This window comes from Eubalaena glacialis, chromosome 5 (assembly GCF_028564815.1).
Source record: "Eubalaena glacialis isolate mEubGla1 chromosome 5, mEubGla1.1.hap2.+ XY, whole genome shotgun sequence".
Taxonomy (NCBI): Eukaryota; Metazoa; Chordata; class Mammalia; order Artiodactyla; family Balaenidae; genus Eubalaena; species Eubalaena glacialis.
This window is the reverse complement of record NC_083720.1, coordinates 34,802,188-34,823,967: the sequence shown is the minus strand read 5'-3', so window position 1 is coordinate 34,823,967 and position 21,780 is coordinate 34,802,188. Positions and strand designations below refer to the sequence as shown.

The window sequence follows — 21,780 nt, the reverse complement described above, 5'->3', positions numbered from 1 at the left end:
TTAAAAGATGAGAAGAAGGTGACCCTACAGACCATTTCCCCAATTATCATATAAATAAGGGAATATATGGGTGTTTATATCAGACACATGCCAATACAATATTTGCCATGTTATTCAATGTAGGAAGACATATAATTACTTCTATACTTCTAGTTAAACAAGAAAAACTCTTGAAAGTAGATGGCTTATGATTGGTAATAGTAATAACCAGTAGTAATAATCACCTGAGCACTTAGTGTCATATTTAATCCTCACAACCACACCGTTTTAGATGGTGTCTGACAGGTGAGGAAACTGATATACACAAAGGGTTAAGTACCATGCTCAAGGTCACACATTTAGTAAGGGTGGAGTCAAGATTCATCTGCCTCTGTGGACTCCAAAGCTCATGCTTTCCACAATTCTGCTGTCCTGTGCGCTGCACAACGGTACATCACAGCCTTCGGAAAACTTTACTTTTTGGACTTGAGAAACAAATTACAAGGCACCTTTTAAAAAGCTTAAAGTCCATTAGCAATTGCCAAGACTTCAATGACACATTAGAGTGTACGATTAGAAAAGATGGAAATTCATTTTACATGAATGCTTAGGGAAACGAACGATTTTACTTAGTCTAGTGCAAAACCAGAAATCGAAGTCAACTTTGTCTCAAAGTGGAATAAACAGTGTTTCACTTCAAACGCTCTTCTTAGTAACAACGTGACACATACGAAGAGTTCCTTTTTTAACCCTTTTCAAAGAGAAAATATTCCGATTTCATAAAATTAGGTAAAGACTTCTAAAGAAATTTGCGGACAAAAAACCGTGAGCTACACAAAATAACTTGTGTTTACTTAAGAGTATCGTGATCACAATGTAGTGATCCCGTAAAAGATGTGCCCAAAACGTCTATCTAAAATTTGAATGCCAGTAACGTGAGAACTTCTAATAGAGGGCAAATCTCAAAAACCATCTGATATACCCATTCACATGGGCTTTGTTCTTTATCTCATCTTCACATAAAAAATTTATGATTAGGAAAAAAAAAGCATTAAAAAGAGAAGTAAAACTACTCGGCAATGGAAAAGAAAATCTGTCAGTGGATGCGAGTGGTTATAGAATTCCGAACTTCAGGGAAAATCGAGCGTCCGTCATTCGGCGTTTAGTTCTTTATGGGTCGATTTCTTCGTTGCTTAATTATAAGGCTGGACATTTTTTCAAAATAGAGGTTCTTATGGGAGTAAATTTAAGCATTTGAAAGTGCAGATTTATTTCTTACAACCGAATCCAGCGCGAAGTAGAGAGTCACTGGTGCGAAAGCCCTCTCGGATCTGCGTGAATCCTTCTTCCCAGCCCACGTGGCCAAAGTAAACAGAAGGTGGGCCGGGGCGGGGAGAAGCGGGCCTGGGTCAATTTCCTAATTTGTCGAGTCTTTAAAACTACAGGCCCCTAAAGCACTAAGGGCATGCCCTCCGCGAAACTGGGGAGTGCTGCTGCTGAGCGAGATGAAAGCGACTGTGTGGAGAGGATGCCAAAGCGGAGACCAGGCGGGGCGGGTGGACCTACCAGGGGGTGGGTGCGCGAGGGGGCGTGTGCGGGGATACCTGCCAGGAGGTGGGAGTCGGGGCGGGGGCGGGGGCGGCGGGGGGTGCCCACCTACTCTAAGGAGGCGGTGGGGTGCGGTACCAGCAAAAAGTTTAAAAGGTTAAGCTGGGGTCTCGCAGCCTCCTGCCAGGGACGCACGCCACCTCCCCCTTCGCGCCCGCCCCGCGCCTTCACCGGAGTGGAGACCCATCCGAGGGTCCCGGGGGCCGGACCTTCCCCCGCGCGCCCCCGCCCCGCGCTCCTCCGGGCCCACGGCTCCCCCCGCTGGCTCCCCAGCCCCGGCCTCGACCGCGCGCCCCCTCGTTCGGCCCCAGGGGCCGCCGGCTTTTGTGCGGGGAGCCCCGGGGCGGGGAGCCAATTCCGGGGGAGCCGGGGCCGAGGGCCCCGGGGCGGCGGCGGAGACCGGGACGGAGGAGGCGGCGGCCGGGTGGAGGGGGAGGAGGCGGCCAGGAGGAGGAGGAGGAGGAGGAGGAAGCGGGGCGGAGAAGGCGGAGGAGGAGGAGAGCGGCGGCTGCGGCGAGAGCTCGGGCGGCCCCGCCGCCTCCTCGCGAGCGCCGCGCGCCCAGGCCCGGCTCGCATGCGAGTCACGTCCGCCCCCTCGCCGCGGCCGCCCCGAGACGCCGGCCCCGCCGAGTGATGAGAACAGACGTCAAACTGCCTTATGAATATTGATGCGGAGGCTAGGCTGCTTTCGTAGAGAAGCAGAAGGAAGCAAGATGGCTGCCCTTTAGGATTTGTTAGAAAGGAGACCCGACTGCCACTGCTGGATTGCTGCAAGGCTGAGAGACGAGAACGAGGTCAGAGCGCTTCTCTTGTGCCGCGAAACTCTCCCTTTCCTCTCCCCTGCGCTTTCTCTCGGGCTTATGGGGACTGGGGAGCAAAGCCTGCAGTGTCACCCACAAATACCAAGAGGGAAGAGGGAAGCTTCACAAATTACTGGAGCCTCTTCAACATGGCTGACAAATATAGTTTTAATTCCCCCCCACCCCCCTTTAAACCTGTAGTTCTGTGTCCTCCTCTCTCCCCTGCTAGTGCTCGTGTCCTCCTCGCCCAGAAAACTTACCTTTGGGAGTCCGGCCGGCTGCTTTCCCGGCCTTTTATCCTCCGGAAAGTGATTTTTCTCTGCTTTCCTTTCTAAAATAGTTCAGCTGTGGGGGGCACGACCTTCCCCTTGAAGCTTCCCCACCCCCTCCCTTCGTGGAAGGCAGACGAGCCTCGGGTTTATCCTCGCCCGCCCTGGGGAGAACACAGACGGAGTGGTCTTCGACCCTTTTCTCCGCTGGGGCTCTGGGTCTGGGTGTGCGTTTGCGTCCGCCCCCTTCTGCCCCGTGTCCCCCCGTTTCGGGGGCTGCGCTCAGCGAGTGTCAGGCGAGTGGAACAGGAGTCCACTCAGTGGGGTTTTGTTTTTTCCTGAAGTCCGCGCGTTTTGTTAGCGGTGCCGAGCGAGAGAGGAAAGAATAGTTTCTCTGGTTCCCCCAATAAGACCCGAACCCACTTTTCTCGAGGTACATCAGCTCTGCGATGGGCTGTACCTTCCAGCCTGGGGAATGTGTGTGAGAGAATTTGTGGGCAAATCTGTGTCCTGGCTTTGTGCTTCTCCCGAATCAGCTTCGTCGGGTTCCCCGGTAAGTGACAGGCAGACACAAAGGCAGGCGCAGGCCGGGGGAGGGGGCGGGCGGGCAGGAGCGGTGGGGGTGAGTGTGGAGAGTTGGAAGACTGCAAGGTCAGGGGCGCCGAAAGAAATGAAACCCAATCCCAGTAAAGAAACAGAGACGTAGAGAGCAGATTTCTAACAGTCCCATCCAAATTTCTCTTTCCCTCTTGGCTGCTCTCTTTTCTTTGGTCTTCTATCTATCTGCATTTCTCTGTGTCTCTTTCCTCCTCATCCTCTTTCCTCTTCTACTCCTTCTTCTTCTTCCTCTTCCCTTTTCTTCCCCTTCTTCCTCTTCTTTTTCTCCTCTTTCTCCTCCTCCTCCTTCTTACACACATGAATCTTGCCGAATCTCTTTCATTGGGACTGCTCGTCTAGCGATATTAAGCTAAGTTTCTATGGAGAGTTTTCTACCTATGGCAAATAAAGTGTGGGCTGGATAGACTGCTGAGAAGGTCGAATGTGAAATATAAGTGAAATTTACTGGCTATTACCCTCATGACATACTTTTAATTGCATTGAGTGAGTTTTCTTCCTTCTTCTTGTAGTGTTTAGGAATTGCAGAAGGATCATTTTCCAGTTGTTAAAAATTTAGTGAAGTATTTTTATATTTGTCTGTCTAGGGAGTAGGATATATCCAAAATTTAAAATCTCGAGTCACACATTGTGCTTTTCCCTCTCCAATCAGGGAAAATAATGGCAAATACAAATCTAAAAATATTCATCAACATATGATCCAACATAAGAGAAAGAGTATATCTTAGGGACAGTTGGAATGTACATAGAAAAGGTAATTGGGTTGGGTTGGGTTGGGTTTGATTTAAGACTGTGGGTATTGTTGCCTGGCTAATGAAAATCATTATATTTGCATTTTAATGAAAAGTTGAAACACTGGAGGGGAGTTATATTCTTTTCCATGTTTGCATGTGTGTTTTGTAATAATAGGTTTGAAGTAGAATATAAATTTCAACACAATAAATACTGATATTTTAAATGCTGTCAAGCAGAAAAGTGTTAGTGAAAGATTGGAAAGTCAAACAAGTTTAGAAGGCATGGACATGATTAAAAGATGGACAGAGGGAAAAGCACAGTAATGGACATTACTCCGTAAATCGGATTTCCAAAACTATTTGTCCTCAGTAGTTCACTTTGTAACTCCTTGTATTTTGATCTCTGGAAAAGCAATTAAGTTTACTTTAATCATTGATATTGGAGGCATGATTACAAGGGAGACATATTACTCATCTCTGTGGAATACAAACAGCTCATTTGGTTAGTTCTTATTTGTCCTAAAGAAAACACTTAGGAATTTAGCATAAATGCTTACTATTTGTTAAGAAAACTGTGGTTAATTATTCCAGCAATTCAGAATTTAAAATAAGTCATTTCTTTTGCTAACAGTGGTATATAACTACTTTTGGGGGACTTTTCAGATGTTGTATATACTGTCTTAAGGCTATTCAACTAATAATAGATATATCACATTGATAAATAAGGATATCTACATTGATTAATAATTTTGATTGTGACCATGAAAGCTTGTTCTTTCCCAGCATCCAATTTAGACTCTTTTCTGAAAATAGCTGCTAATTAATATTGTATGAGGGGCTTCAATGATTATAAGGAGGAGATGTGCATATTATTCACCAAAACAAGAAAATACTACTTTCTCCTTTACTAGAAAAATTATTTTAATTAGCATGGGATACTTTACAATGAAAGACATAACCTCAGCTTTTCATTTACCATATTTGTGAGAGTCAGTACTACCTGGATTCTCCAAAAATTTCATTCATTCATTCATTTATTTCTTTATGTATGTATGTATGTATGTATGTCTGCGATAGGTCTTGGTTGCTGCGCGCGGGCTTTCTCTAGTTGCGGCGAGTGGGGGCTACTCTTCCTTGTGGTGCGCACGCATCTCAGTGCAGTGGTTTCTCTTGTTGCAGAGCACAGGCTCTAGGCGCACAGGCTTCAGTAGTTGTGGCACACGGGCTTCAGTAGTTGTGGCTCGCGGGCTCTAGAGCGCAGGCTCAGTAGTTGTGGCGCAGGGGCTTAGTTGCTCCGCGGCATATGGGATCTTCCTGGACCAGGGATCGAACCCCTGTCCCCTGCATTGGCAGGTGGATTCTTAACCACTGTGCCACCAGGGAAGCCCTGCTTATTTTTTATAAATTTATTCATTTATTTATTTATTTTTGGCTGCGTTGGGTCTTTGTTGCTGCACGCGGGCTTTTCTCTAGTTGCGGTGAGCGGGGGCTACTCTTTGTTGCAGTGCGCAGGCTTCTTGCGATGACTTCTCTTGTTGCGGAGCACGGGCTCTAGGCGCGCGGGCTTCAGTAGCTGTGGCATGCAGGCTCAGTAGTTGTGGTTCGTGGGCTCTAGAGCACAGGCTCAGTAGTTGCGGCGCACGAGCTTAGTTGCTCCACGGCTTGTGGGATCTTCCCAAACCAGGGCTCGAACCCGTGTCCCCTGTGCTGGCAGACGGATTCTTAACCACTGCGCCACCAGGGAAGTCCCCAGCTTATTTTTTAAATTGAACTAATGGTTAATGAGAAATTAACTTGGAATGAGGGAAGTCTCTTGCCTTGTTTAAATTCACACATTTACCAAACTCTTCTTATGGCTCTAATTAGATCTGCTATTGTGTTGGTCCATGCCAGGAGCCAGAGGGATTGATAGGATTCTGATTCAATGGCGCGTGGACCTAGACATTGGCAGGTCAACATCACTTCCAGAACAAGTGAAATGCACCTGCCTGGGAGTTGTTACCACAGACTTCCAAAGTTCTGTTTGGGCATTAGACTTGTATTAGGTAACAGAGTGGAGTTAATGTTTTGGTTTCGCTTGTTGCAGTTAGAATTTCTCTATCAATTTCTCCAAGGCTGCACCCATACACAGTGTTGTAAGCCAAATGTCACTACTGAAATGTATTGGGTTGGCCAAAAAGTTCGTTTGGGTTTTTGTAAGATGTTACTGAAAAACCTGAATGAACTTTTTGGCCAGCCCAATCTTTCCTTATTTGTTTATCTCATTAAGAAGTTCTTCTTATGATTCACAGACACACCTGGCGGAAACTCTATTTTTCATACTGCACCAAATCCAAGTTAGTAAATTCATATGAATTCTTAAGAAATTAGTTTGAAGTAAAATGTTCTCAAAAGCTATGGACGTTTGACATTTTAGAATGTTTAATACTTAGAAAATGTTAAATCTGCTTTTTTTTAATGCCCTAATTGCCTCTACAAGTTTAATTGTTGTCTTTGTTGTTGGTGTTATCATTGCTTAATAGACTTTAATAGTCTTAGCAATCTTCAGTTACTAGAGGGAGTCTTCTTTGTTTTGTAAACAACCATGTAGACTGTTTTACTCTAATTGTTTCCTGTCATGGGGACAGGTTAAAACTTTGGACCCGCTAGCTGTCAGTTTTGGTTCATCAGAATAACATTTTCTCAACTCTTGTGCCATCATTGCACAGTAGTTCTTAAGAGTAGTAATGGCACCAAAGCCAGTAGCAGGAAAATATCTCTCCAGCCAGCTTTACAGTTGGAGACTTAACTGTGGGAGAGTCAGGTTGCCAAGTAGAGTTGGTGGTTATCTTGGAAACTGTGCTGAAGAACACAACCACAAATGATTTTGCCAAATATACAGTATTTACTTGGTCTAGATCTCCAACTTCTATTTTGACTCACTGCCAAAACTTTGTAAATGCTGTGCCATTATTTAAGGAGGTTATATATAGTTCATCTGTTGGTTTGGTGTGTAGTGGGAGAGAAGAGTTCCTGGAGGGAAGAGTGCAAAGCAAGACACCTTGAATCATTGTGACTGCAAGCCAAAAAGGATTGTATGTATCTGCTTATTTCCAGCATTATTCTTATTCTAGGTTGTACATTGCAGAAAATACCTAAGATAGATATGAAATCTTTTCTCAATAAAATGGATTTTGGTTGCCCATTCCAAAATAGTAAATTCTGTCAGCTTCGATTTATGCTTTCTCCACTTGTCATGAAATGCAGTTAAATGTGCCAGGCTTCAAGAAGTATAAATTGATGGTAGGTGGATTTTTAATATTTTGTATAAAATTAAATTCAGTGATAATGTCAACCTACCTGCATTTTTAAGAATTTTGAGATCGATATCTTATACTCACTAAGGGTTGTTCCTCAAACTGACTTGAAATCAAGCTCCAAATAATCTGAGGATTACATAAAAAGATGAATGAATTGGAATGAAGCATTTTTGAAGGACAATTTGGGACATAAAATTAACTGGTTACTTCACTAAAAATACTGTAAATGTTTTTTTTAAGTTAGATTTATGTCTGTTGGAAGGGAGGACTGATTTCTATGTCTTTTTATTCCATAATAGAATCTAGTGGTATACTACTAAATCAAGATTTAATGAGTTGGGGCTTGGGGGTAGGGGGTGAAGGTGGTCAAAGGGTACCAATTTCCAGTTATAAAATGAATAAGTTCTGGGTTGTAACACATAGTATGGTGACTGTAGTTAGCATTACTGTATTGTATACCTGAAAGTTGCTAAGAGAGTATATCTTAAAAGTTTTCATCACACACACAAAATATCATAACGATATGAGGTCATGGATGTGTTAAGTAACCTTATTATGGTAATCATTTCCCAGTATATACCTATTACAAATCATTGCATTGTATACTTTAAATTTACATGATGTCATATGTCAGTTACTCTCAATAAAAGCTGAGGGGGAAAAAAGGTTTAATAAATGATGTAGAAGTAGCAAAAAAATGTCATTTAATTAGAAAATGTGTAATCTATTCTAAATGCATAAGAAAAATAATGTAAAAGGCCTTGGTGTTGCTGATGATGGTAGTAACGATGGTGCTTTTTCCTTAAATGTAACTTCTACAGGTTATGGCAGTTGTCCTATAAAAGCCAGTCATTACAAGCATACAGTTGATTGATGTTTAGTAAATTTATACGGGGATCACATATTTTTATTTTTTTTAAAATTAACTAATTAATTAATTAGTTTATTCATTTATTTATTTATTTATTTTTGGCTGTGTTGGGTTTTCGTTGCTGCGCCCGGGCTTTCTCTAGTTGCGGGGAGCCGTGGCTACTCTTCGTTGCGGTGCGCCGGCTTCCATTGCGGTGGCTTCTCTTGTTGCGGAGCACGGGCTCTAGGCGCGCGGGCTTCAGTAGTTGTGGCTCACGGGCTCTAGAGCGCAGGCTCAGTAGTTGTGGCTCATGGGCTTAGTTGCTTCACGGCATGTGGGATCTTCCCAGACCAGGGCTCCAACCCATGTCCCCTGCGTTGGCAGGCAGATTCTTAACCACTGCGCCACCAGGGAAGTCCAAGGGATCACATATTTTTAATTGAAATTTTTATTGAGCTAATTGTAGATTCATATGCAGTTGTATGAAATAATAATAATTGGACATGAACATTCTGCCCAATTTTCCCCAGTGGTAACATTTTGCAAGACTATAGTATAATATCACAGTCAGGAGACTGACATTGATACAGTCTACCAATCTTACTCAGATTTCCCATTTGACTTGTATACTTGTGTATGTATATATTTAGTTCTATACCATTTTATCACATGATCAGATAATTTTAAACCTTTTTTTCCCCCAAAACAAAAAAGTTTAACACAGTTCTATTTCATCAATCATGTGATTGTACTACCATGTCTTATCAAAATGTGCATCAGAATATAGGTTTTTGTTTACTCAAAAGGTGTTTTTTTTGCTTAAAATACTTTTGCATTAAAAATATTTTGTGTTTTAATGTTTTATGACACTGCAAGTTATATCATTTAATTCTCATCACAACTTGAGAGGTAGGTGGTGGTGTTATCCCTATCTCTGGAGAAGAAACTAATACACAGTGAGATTAAGTAACTTGCCCAAGTTCCTACAGCCAGTACGTGGCTTAGCTAGGATATGAATTTAGCCAGTAAGTCTCTAGAGCCAGTCTTTTGACCATTATGCTATACCGCCTCATTACCACTAATGATGAAAATGTAGCTATAATGTGGGCTATGTAGGGAAAGTCATAAAAGGAGACTTAAAATGCATGCACCTGTCTACACAAAAACTTGTACCTGAATATTCATAGCAGCATTATTAACAATATACACGTAAAATAGGGTTAAGAAAAGAAACTGGTCTGCAGCCGTCTTTGTGATGCCAAGACAAAGTGGGAAAGAGTTAGTATCAGAATGTTGATGGCTCTCCATGTTTCGCCACATATAGCCACAGTCTTTACAAACACCAAAAAAATTTTACAGACTGTTAATGGTAAATAGCCACAGTCTTTACTAACACCAACAGAATTTTACAGACTGTTAATGGTAAAATGAGCACAGATTTTTAGGTTTAGACCCTATGAAATTAGGACATAATTTTGAACACACACAGTGAATTACTTAGGGTTGGCGTTATTTGAGTTTCTAACTTTATGTAATTCTAGATACCAAACATTCTTCTTGTTAAGCAATATTCCTTTCCCTTTTATTCTGATTAGAATGCTGCCAATTGGATCCCATAGCTTGGTGCCATGACTGATAACAGTGTGGGGGAAAGCCAATGATCTTGAAGCATTCAGCTTTAATAATGTACACATGTTATTGTACTCAATGAGGACATGTCTTGGCTTTTTGTAATTGCTGTAATCATTACTTTTTTAAGGAATAGCTGTAGAAATGACCCAGATATACCTTTTAAGAGTATGATTATAGCATTTACTTGTATGTTTGTTGTGTATTTGTGACAGGCCCAAGTTAGACGCTCATGTTAGAACCTTTGACCCATCAGGAAGTTGATGTAATGATTATTATGGAAAGCAATAAGGTAGAATATAGCTCTGGTCTTCCTTATGGGAGAAATGAGTAGTTTATTTGCTTTTACCATCTCTTGTTTCTTGCAACACTTTTTGAACCACCTCAGCTGATAATAGATTTTCATATTAGTATCTCTATAATATTCAAAAAGTTGCTCACTGAATTTGAGTATAGTACTCCATCTTTGCTTTATTTAATGTGGTTCCAAAAATTGTAAACCTTTTCAAATTAGGGATATTTTGATTTTTTAAAAAATATTTTTAGCTTACCTTTTAATAAATAATTATTATTGAAAGATACACTGTATTCAAAAGAAAAACAGTGGGCTCTGGATTTTTGCTGATGGACTTCTCTCTTCAGAGAGAGCAGACTTGCCCATGTCAGGCATAGACAGTAGGTCTCCCATGAACTTATGCCATACATAGTATTGATGTTTTTCATTTGCTACTTTTGCTATTTTGAGATTTGTCACAATTTGTGAATGTCACAAAGTAATGATAATTTTAATTACTATTGTCATGCTTTATTAGCCATTACTAAAACCTGCCTTACCAAGTCATGTCTTTTTCTTGATAGAGTATTAAATCTGGTTTCTATGTTCAGATTATACTTTAATGGAAACTATTCACCCAACTCTCAAGGTGGGTTTTTATTATATATTTCTCCTCAAATTGATTTTTTTTTGTCTTGCAGTGTAAAAGGAAGAAAGGCTTAAATAATGATAGTGAAGCCCAGAGGATATAACATGGTCTATCTCTGAGTTATTTCTCCTGTTTTTCTTTCCTGCCTGCATTGAGAAACAAGGACACCCATTAAAAAATACCTTAATTATTAGTTGTGCTGATTCTAAAGTAAAGCACCAGAATCTAAAAATAATACAATGATACTATACCCAGATTCCGTCTGTAACCTACTGTCTTGTTCCTATTAATTTATTTTTTAATCTGTTTGTTCTTTCAGTACTTTTTCCATTTTTGTTTGAAGTTATAGAATTTTCACATTTGCCATTGGCTATAAAGTTCTGTCAGCTCTTTATAACCTTTCATGATTTTTACATTAAAAGGATTACTTTTGGACACCCACTAATTAGTTTGGATGATTATTAGCTTTTTGTTTGTCTTACTGCATACATCATAACAGAACAAGAAATCATTTGTGCAAATAAAGTGTCTGATAGTTCATAAAATTGGAGTGAGCATCTCAAAAAGTGAATTCAGTTATTAAAACATTAATTCACTTTATATTCATATTTTCATGTATCAAACATAATTGATAAGAGGAAAAAATACCATAAATGGGTACTTTTCAAACATGAAGGAAGAACATACAGTGATGTATGTCAATTATTTCTCAATAAAACTGGAAAAATATTTTAAAAATGAGGGAAGAACAAATCTTCCAATCTAAAAATACTCAACACATACATTATTTGTTTTTGTAAAAAGAGAAGCAGGTACATTTCAGCAAGAAAGCACATATTTTAAACTTTTCATTCTAGATTTCATCTATCTTTATTCCAATCCAATCACCTAAATGGTTTTTAATTTTGGAATTGTCTACCACATTCTCCAATGTTTGGAGAAAAACATTGGCAGAAAATGAAGCTAGTAGACATTTTGCTAATAACTTACCTTTTTAAATGACTATGAATTATGTGTGTCTACTGGAAATCAAAATTAGAAAGGACATTTGATTAACTTTGGGAACTAAATTTTCAATGTTTTGAAACTTAACCTGTTTACTCTTAAATGTGATACTTTTCAAGTAGGACATTTTATAGACAGCAACTCATATTTAATATGTAATTTAAAAACATTTTGTATCACGTATATAAAAGATATAGAACATGGCATTTTAAAATGACTAAAAAAATGCTTGAGATTTTTTTTTGAAGACAGTGTATTTTTTAAAACACAGTTTAATTTTCTACTGACAGTTTGCATCAGTTTTTTTACATTGTTATAATTTGTTGTGCTTTAAGTAATCCTGAAGATTATGGGCAACTTTTCATATTTAGGGATAAAAAACTTAGTTGTTGACATTGTCAGTTTTCTCTAATATTGGTAAGAATTTAGCCTCCTTAAGGAATGGAGTTTGTTTTCTGTTCACAAACCCATGATAAAAGATACAATTAGGGTCCATGAGGGTGAAATTTAAAATAAGATGGTAGAATACTAAATTGTGTTTCTGTTCACCCAAACAAAGCTATTGGATACTTTCCTCTGAACGGGTCATATTGTAATTTTATTTGGATGGAGATTTGTTACTTTGCAAACTATTTGCCTGCTTAGTGTCCTTCTAGTGGTTGTAATACTATCTCTCAAAATAAGAAAAACAAGAAGTCGGATGAGAGGAGGTAGAAAGTGCATTCAGAATGCATTGTTGAGATTACAAAATTTACCCTAAATTTAATTAGACAGGCAGTTAATTTTGATCATGTCCTCAGGTCAGGAGTTACATAAGAAGAAAAGTGATGGAGATTGGTCATTTCCTCCCGTTCTTCTTCCCACTTTTTTTTTTTTTGGCGGGAGATGGGGGGAGAGAAAAAAATCTCCCCTGGAAATAATTCCTTGACACCCACATGCTCTCTTTTTAGGCCAAAAGAAATAGGAGGTTTCTCTTCGGAGCTTGTTGACACTTCACACAGTCACGTCAACATTTGACACGTGGGTTCCATGCGCATGGCAGCGCTATTTACAAACACCATCCAGGGATTCCAGAGCCTCTTATGTAACAGCTGAGAGTACAGGCTTTGTGTGTCCCTGGGCGCAGAGGAATCAAACAGTTTAATTCATAGTCAGAGAGCCCTTGTCTGGCTCTGATGGGGTCATGAATCAAAGATCAAGGTGTCTAGGTCATGATCCACCCAATATGCAGTTTTCCTACCAAAGCCTCAAAGGCTGTGCCTTAATATAGAATTACTCTTTTTTTTTTCCCTCCTGCACCAAACAGAACCAGTTATGACAACCTTTTTTTGTGATATTTGCAAAATGTGGGCAAATTGTGCCTTGGTTTTGGTTGTAGTTTACAGTGCCACTTGTGACTGAAGTGCACATGCCTGCCACCCAGTCTCACAAATGCTTTTTTTTTTTTTTTTAAGTTTATTTTCTCATGTGTAAGCACCTTCAGATGCCAGAGAATTCATAAACTGACTTGCCCAACTAGACACTCTGGCCACAGAAGACTCAAGAAAACGATAGTTCGATCATCCTCCATATCCAGTCCCACATTACCATCCCCATCCCTCCTCAGCTCCCTTTTCACCTCCTCACCCCCACACCTCCCTCAGCCCTTCTCCATTTTAAATTACATATCAAGACATGGTGTTTAAAAAAAAAATTAGATTTCTATACTTAGGGAACTGTTCTTCCTTTTCCATATTGATTTTAAGAATTTTTCATATATATATTTATCAATTTTTTAAAAAGTCTCAAGTTAATAAATTAAAGCACCAAGAATTTATGTCTACTCCTGTGTGTCTGGTATATATTTCCTGATGCTTTATTTCATTGTAAATTGCAAATTGACTGGTTGGAATATTTAAAATATGAGTAAATTTTGAGTTCTTTTTGTATTGCATCTTAGGATCATTTTAGATGGATGTCATCATTGATTATCCAAAAATAGAAACCTTCTAGCCTAATGAAGAATTGAAATTAAATCAAAAAATGAACTTGTAGTTACTTTAAAAGTTGGGCTCTTTGAACTCTTCTTTCATAGAATATATTTTTTTCTAATTACACTATCTTTCTAAAAAGAGGAAAGATCAGAATCTTTGAAATGTGGTACTGTAAATGGAAGGAATTTACTTAACTTTTAAAAATAAAGAATTTTTTTTTTTTCTCCAAGAGATAAATGAAGTACCAAGTAATGTTTGGTACAAGAGAAGTTTAGATCTGGAATAATTTAGAGGTTATCTCTCCAAATCTATTATTTACATATGAGATTTAGAAATTTAAGTTTCAGATGTTTAACATCTGTATCTGCTCACTTTTAGAAGAAATTTTAGCAAAAGAGTGACTCATTTAACCAACACAATGAAATCTGAGGATAGACATTTTTCATCTTTTCTTACTGAGTACAGGTTCCTTCTGGATCTGAAAAGATATAACTTATAACCACTAAATACGTTATAAGTTATTATACTTTTCTAATATGTTGAATTAAGATACAGTGAATTTAGATTATGGGCATTAAAAATTGTTTTATTTGCATGCTTTTCATTGTTTTGGCCTGAAGATGGTGTATTTATCTTAATTACCCTTGGCCCAAACAGTGAAAGTTTGTGTGAAATTACTTATGAACATACTTTCTTACTAAGAGCAGTACCATGTCTGAACACTCTTGAGCTTTCACAAGGGTGATCTTACCCTGTATTAGAACATTAATATTCTCCCCTCTTCTTATGCCTTTATTGGACAGTAAATTATATATGGTTATAAGCTGAAAGTGCTCAGAATTTGATAAAGGCTGTAAGTTAATGCATTTTTGCTAGGAAAGGGATTAAATATAACTTTATTTGACTGTATTTTTGTTTCACCTGAAGTGGCAAGCATTCAATAAATATTGATTTGTTCAAAAGATGGGCTTCCTTCATAAAGATGAGACTGACTGACAATTGTCTCTGTATTGTAAAATACCCAAATGGTAGACTGAATGTGAAAGATATGTATCAAGATGCAATGTGGGAATTTTAGGTTGTTTTCTCTTTCCAGCTACTATTGAGAGCATGTGTGTGTGCCCTCACTCAAAAAGTTTTGGACTTTTGATATATGAGTTAAGTCCTCATTGCTGGAAATGGTTAATTAAACAAACCATAATAAAACTCTCTGTCTATGAATATAAAATTTAAAAATACTGATGCCATGCATTTTTCCGAATATCATGAGGGTGCACAAAATCCCCAGGGTCTTTTATGTAAACTGTTTTTATATGGTCCCTTTAAAAGACTGTTGAGGAGTCGCATAGGCGCTCACACATAAAAACAAACAGCTGGCTTGGTGATGTTAAGATTGGCGCCAGGGTGTTCCCTCTTGCGTAGGAGTCCTAGGTCATCCTGATGCCTTCCCATGTGGTCAAGCGCACATGGCTTTAATGTTTACACACACAGTTCCAGAATTCTGAACACCAGTGATGTAACAGTGGGGGAAGGGGTGGTCTGTATCTTACAAACTGTTTGATGACCTAGGTCATGAATACTGATAGAGAATAAGAAAGCCCTGATTGTAGTAAAACTTGCCTGGAGGGGAAATAGAGTAGATGCTTAAAGCAGGCTTTCCCTCCAACCCCCAAACTGTTTATTTTAAACTATCATTACCACCCAAAGGGAGCTTTCTACTTTGAACTTAAAATAGTAGCTTTTAACTCGGACAAGTGAGTAAGTGCTTTAGTACCCAAGGACTGGAGGTGACAAAGCTCTTAAGAGTGTTACTCTCTTTGGTAACCAAGCTGACTCAGACTCTTTTGGAAGCTTTTATGGCAACTTAACCAGCTCTAATAGTGTTACTACATACCTGCGTGGGAACAGACAATTGGAGCTAGAGCTGGCATTTTCTCTGGTTTTAAAATTGTTTCTCACCCATTATTTCTGTTTTATTTGTGAAAATATGCCAATCCTACCACATATAAAAATGCTTTTCGGGCTTCCCTGGTGGCGCAGTGGTTAAGAATCCGCCTGCCAATGCAGGGGACACGGGTTCAAGCCCTGGTCCGGGAAGATCCCACATGCCGCGGAGCAACTAAGCCCATGAGCCACAACTACTGAGCCTGCGTGCCACAACTACTGAAGCCCGCGTGCCTAGAGCCCGTGCTCCGCAACAAGAGAAGCCACCGCAATGAGAAGCCCGCACACCGCAACGAAGAGTAGCCCCCTCTCGCCGCAACTAGAGAAAGCCCACGTGCAGCAACGGAGACCCAATACAGCCAAAAATAAATAAATTTATTTTAAAAAAAATGCTTTTCAAAATCACTGAATATGTTTGTATAGAATGACTTTGTTTAAGAGCTTTATATCTACAACAATACAGGGGAAAACCCCCTTCTTATCTGGTAGAATCATGATAAAGGGGGGAAAAATGTGAGCGGTAATTTTGGAAAATATGTAATAATGGTAAGGTGGTGGTATCCATACAACTAAATACCAAGCTAGTATATTTAAACATGGAAAAGTGCCTAAAAGGGTGAGGGGAAAACATGTTATAAATAAGGAGAATATAGAGTTTTCAGTGAATAAGTGCTCTATTACAAACTATGAACATTTAAAAGATTTGTTTCAAACTTTTTCCTACTTGTAACAAATTATCCAGGACTTTTTTTTATCCATCTCTCTTTGAACTTTTAACAGATTTTTCTGGACTGTGGGTTAGAGATTCTGTGTGCATGTATGTGTGTTTTTGAGTATGTTTTTATATTTTAGATCTACCTATGTAAACTAGAGACATCTCCAGCTACTTGTAAGATATTGCCACCTGGCTTTCCACCACCTTTGCTTCAACATTTCAATAAAGCATTTGTCAGATTTGCAAAAATGTAGTTCATTTTCAAACAGAATCATAGACTGTTATTGGCAAAAAACAAAAACTTTAGAGACGCTCTGTTGCATTAACAAATAAGAAAAAAATGGAGGCATGGGAAGGTAAAGTCAGTTGCCTCAAATTGAATAACAGGATATTTATCATTCTAATAATAGCCAGTACTGACTAATTATTCACATTGTGTCTAGCACCATACTAGGCATTTCTAGAGATTATCTTATTCAATTCTCACATCACCTCTAATTTTTTAAATATTTATTTATTTATTTATTTATTTTGGCTGCGCCGGGTCCCAGTTGCGGCATGCGAGATCTTAAGTCGCGGCATGCAGACTTCTTGGTTGCGACATTTGAACTCTTAGTTGCGGCATGCATGCGGGATCTAGTTCCCCGACCAGGGATTGAACCCAGGCTCCCTGCATTGGGAGCTCGGAATCTGACCCACTGGACCACCAGGGAAATCCCCCCATCACCTCTATGTTTGTTGGTGCTTTTATTATCCCCATTTTACTAAGGAAGAAACCAGGACATAGGATTAAATAATTTCCCTATACATTTTGAATTATTTTTTTAAAATGTGTTCTTAGCTACACTGTTCTTTCTTTTTTTTAATATTTATTTATTTTTGGCTGCGTCGGGTCTTAGTTGTGGCATGTAGGATCTTTCGTTGCAGCGTGGGCTCTCTGGTTGTGGCTCGTGGGCTCTCTAGGGTTTAGTAGTTGTGGTGCAGGCATAGTTGCCCTGCAGCATGTGGGATCTTAGTTCCCCACCAGGATCGAAGTGCCATCCCCTGCATTGGAAGGCGGATTGTTAACCACTTGACCACCAGGGAAGTCCCTATACATTTTGAATTATCTTTAACATCTCCCCATTTGCAAATTTATCACTAAACCCTATAGAATATTTTACTATGGCCATTTGTCTTGACCCTTTCCATTTCTGTTTCCCTCACCCTATTCTTTTTTTCACTCTGTTCCTTTGTGACTAATTTCTTCCTCCTTGGTGTTCTTGCCTGTATGAGCTTTCTCTCCCACCCTCTTCCAGCTTTTTCTGCTTTTCCCATATTGTTTTCCCTGGAATCTACATTGCCTCATTATTTCTTTTTTTTTTTTTTTTAAATTAATTAATTAATTAATTTATGGCTGCATTGGGTCTTCATTGCTGTGCACGGGCTTTCTCTAGTTAGGTGAGCGGGGGCTACTCTTTGTGGCGGTACGAGGGCTTCTCATTGCAGTGGCTTCTCATGTTACGGAGCATGGGCTCTAGAAACGCAGGCTTCAGTAGTTGTGGCTCACGGGCTCAGTAGTTGTGGCTCACGGGCTTAGTTACTCCGTGGCATATGGGATCTTCCTGGACCAGGGCTTGAACCTATGTCCCCTGCATTGGCAGGCGGATTCTTAACCACTGTGCCACCAGGGAAGTCCCTGCCTCATTATTTCTAATGAATCAGTCAACTCTAAACAGCTGGATGCCATCAAACAATCTGGTTTTTGGAGTTAGGAAGATCTAGTTTTGAATCCTGACTTGCCTTCTTATAAACTGTGTATGTTCTTACTCAACACAGCAGCTTTGGCCTCTCTGAATCAGCTTCCCCATCTGTAAAATGGGAACAGCTAAAAATTCCTATCTCACAATATATATCACAATGATTTTTCAAATTTCTTAATTATACCACTTAGTGAATGAAATATACCTTCTTCTTAAAGTCATTCTTCTGTGCTATCTGATTATTCTATTCTGATTTAGTTTCTGTTCAGTATTCTCCTGGTTAGGTCCTCTATTGCCTTAGTCCCATGTCTTTCTCGGTATTTGATTCTTTTTTTTCTTTTCTTTTCTCTGATGTACATCCCCCAATTTTTTTCCCCAGAAGTGGTGTGTAGGAGGAAAACTGAGTCTTTGCATGTCCAAAATGCCTTGAATTTTTCCTCAGAGTTAATTGATAAAATAACGATAGGATTCCAGGTTCAAAGTAATTTTTCCTCAGAACTTGGGAGACATTGGTGCATTGCTGTCTTTCATCCAGTGTTGGTTATGAGATATCTGAAATAAATGTGATTCATTTTTCTTAGATAACTTAAAAAATTTAAGTGCTTATTTCGATCTTTATCTTTTCAGCTCTGAAATCCCACCAGAAAATTAAAAGGTCACAGGAGTATCTAAATCCAAATATATCTAGGAATGACTCTTTTAAAATTCATCCTTCTCAGCACTAAATTATCCTGTACAATCTGGGCAAAAAGTCCCTTTGTTCAGCTTTAGGAACTTTTCTTCTATTATACCTCTGATTATTTCTTCCCCTCTATTTCTTTCTTCTCTATCTTTATGGAACTCACACAAATTGTACATTGGACCTCCTCAATTTATTTTTCTTGTTTATTGTACTTCTTTTCATATTTTCTACCTGTTTTCTCTGTATATTTTATTTTCCCAACACTTTTGATTTTTTTAATGTTAATTGAATTTTAATTTCCAAAAGGTCTTATACCCTCTGATTGATTCTTTTTAATGGCAGTCTCTTTGTGGCTCAAATTCTATGGAATGAGTTAAATTTTGTAGAAAAATTAGAGAAATAAAGAAAGAATTACATTGTATTCTATCTCTATGAAACAGTGCAACCAACTTTTAAAAATGTATGTGTATACACTATATATTATATGTACATAGATAATATATACATATATTTATAGTTTTACTGGTACTTTATTTACACTCCTTTTAAAAATAATAATAGTGCTAGAGTCCATTACTGACTAATTTTCAAAACTTGGTGTGTGTGGCTGCTTAGTAAGCCCTCAGTATCCCCCTCATGCTTCAGTATTATAATACCCAGGCATAGTGAGTGATTGTGCTTATTATTCCTAGCAGTAGAGATTCATCCAGTGCAGATCTAAGGTGTGACTGAATAATTTCTGGGCCCTTGAAGATACTTTGCTCATCTTCATATCTTTTCCCTATTTTGCTGCTCAGTAACAGGTAAGTAAGAAAAGGAGGTGAAACAAATTTCACTATTTTGCACTGTTTAGTAATCTTTAAAAATAAGTGCAATATCCATAAGGGCATAATCTTTTCCTAAGAGCCCCACGTCCCTAACTTTAGGGAAAGAAGAGACAGGTAAAAATATTCAATCCCTCAACAAAGTCTGTTGACTCTAACTTTGATATATATCCAGAATCTGACCATTTCCCATCATTTCACCATTTCCACACTCCTCCAAGCCACTATCATGTCTAACTTTGAACATTGCAGTGTCATCTTAATGGGTCTCCCCGCTTCTGGCTTTGCCCTCCCTTCCTCACCTCACCGAGGTCTTCTACCCAAACCCGGAAATTCAAGTGATCATTTAAAAATTAAGTCAGATCATGCCTCTCCTCTGCTTAAAGCCATCGATGAATCGCCATTTAACTCAGTAATAAAAGTCAAAGTTCTTTTTGTGGCCTACAAGGTCTCAGGCCAATGTTTACATTTCTGATTCCATTTCTTGACAGTTCTCTTCCCTCACTCCAATCTCCATGGCTTTCTTTCTGTCCAGACAACAAGATGAGCGTCCTCTTTCCTCCAGGTTTTTGCACTTGCTGTTTCCTCTTCCGGGAAAAGCCTTTGTTTAGATATCCAGTGTGTTGCTTGTTCCCTTCCTTCTAATTTCTCTTTGAGTGTTAGTTTTTCAGAAATAAAATCCATAACCATTTAACAGAACTGCCACACTTTACCTTGCCTCATTTTCTTTCATTAGGTTTATCATCACTTGCTAGAGTATTTGTTGCTGCTTTTTAAAAAAAAAAACAATTTGTGGGAATTCCCTGGTGGTCCAGTGGTTAGGACTCCGAGCTTCCACTGCAGTGGGCACAGGTTCCATCCCTGGTCCAGGAACTAAGGTCCCACATACTGTGAGGCATGGCCAAAAAAAAAAATTTATTTTCTGTTCACTCCAGTAGACGTGAGTTCTGAGAACAAAGGCATTGTTTGGGTCACATATAGCCTCAGCACCTAGAACAGTGGCTGGCATATGGTAGGCATTGAATAAATATTTGGTGAATGTATGAGTGAATGAAATGGTGAAAAAAAAAAAGGGGGGGCCATGATATAATTTTATTTTTTACTACTTTTCCCTTTAAGGCTACCAGTGTTGTGTTTTTCTCCCCGTCAGAAATTAAGATAGATAAAAGTATATATTTAGCACACATAGGTGAAATTAGGCTTTTGGATCCACACAGCATAGCCGAGACAATCTCCCAGGAGTTTCTAGGACCAAGGAAACATTTGGAGCTAAAATATCATGCATATCGGCAACTGTACTCTTTTCTGATGTTATTATAATTGGATAGTATTTAAGTTACATTAGGTGTTTAAAAGGCTACTTTAAAATATAAACATGATTTGAAAAGCTGCCTTAAGTTTTAAACAACTAATTTATAAATAGATTTTTGGAGCTCAAACCTCCTAAAAGATGAGCAATGCTTATGTTCTTCTTTCTGCTTCCTTTCTCTCAGTTGTGTGGTTACCAACTTCCTTCTAGCTAGGAGAAATGGCACTGTTTTCAATATCTCTTAACTTCTACTATCATGATGAGATAATATCCTTCAGAATATTACTTCTGAGTTCAAGTGTCCTTGACATTTATTTCATAGTGGAAAATAGTTATAGATCGATGATTCTCCAACTCAAGTTTTCCAAAGGTTTTGAAATACCTTCTTTTTTCATTAAAGGGGGTGGGAAACTTATGTAAATCCATAGTGTTTTGAGTGCATTTTTCTTTCATTATTGTTTTTATTACTAAAGGCTCAAAATCCAGTAGAATTTGAGTGTGATTTGTAAGTTTCATGGTGGGAGTTCTATTTCTGTTTTGTTTAAAGGGTTACCGCCATTGTCTAGCACAGTACCTGGAACATTGTAAGCCCACAATAGCTATTTGTTGAATGTAGACCAATACTTTTAGAGAATTCTAATTCCAAAGATTTAGTAGCATAAAATCCCATAATGATTAATATTCTACTTGATGCTAGTGAAATGAGATACAAATTGATAGAGTAGTTCTTTCTTTACTTTTCTACCAAATAGAGAACTTTCTGAAATCAGAGAAGAGTTGATTTAAGACTTAATATCTTTTTTTGACATAATGATATGTGACCATATAGCCAGGTAACAGAAACCAGTAATCCCTCACAGTGTAACTTACTGAGGCATCT

General features: G+C 38.9%; 1 protein-coding gene across 4 annotated transcripts in view; it reads left to right on the top strand.

The window, feature by feature from the left end:
- The first annotated feature begins 2,233 nt into the window (after positions 1-2,233).
- The window catches only part of TET2 (tet methylcytosine dioxygenase 2), a 131,726-nt gene continuing 112,179 nt past the window's right edge, over positions 2,234-21,780 (top strand). For all 4 annotated transcript variants that reach the window (XM_061192078.1, XM_061192080.1, XM_061192079.1 and 1 more), the window contains exon 1: positions 2,234-2,381. The gene's annotated coding sequence lies outside the window, so the exon portion shown is untranslated. The remainder of the gene's footprint in view (positions 2,382-21,780) is intronic.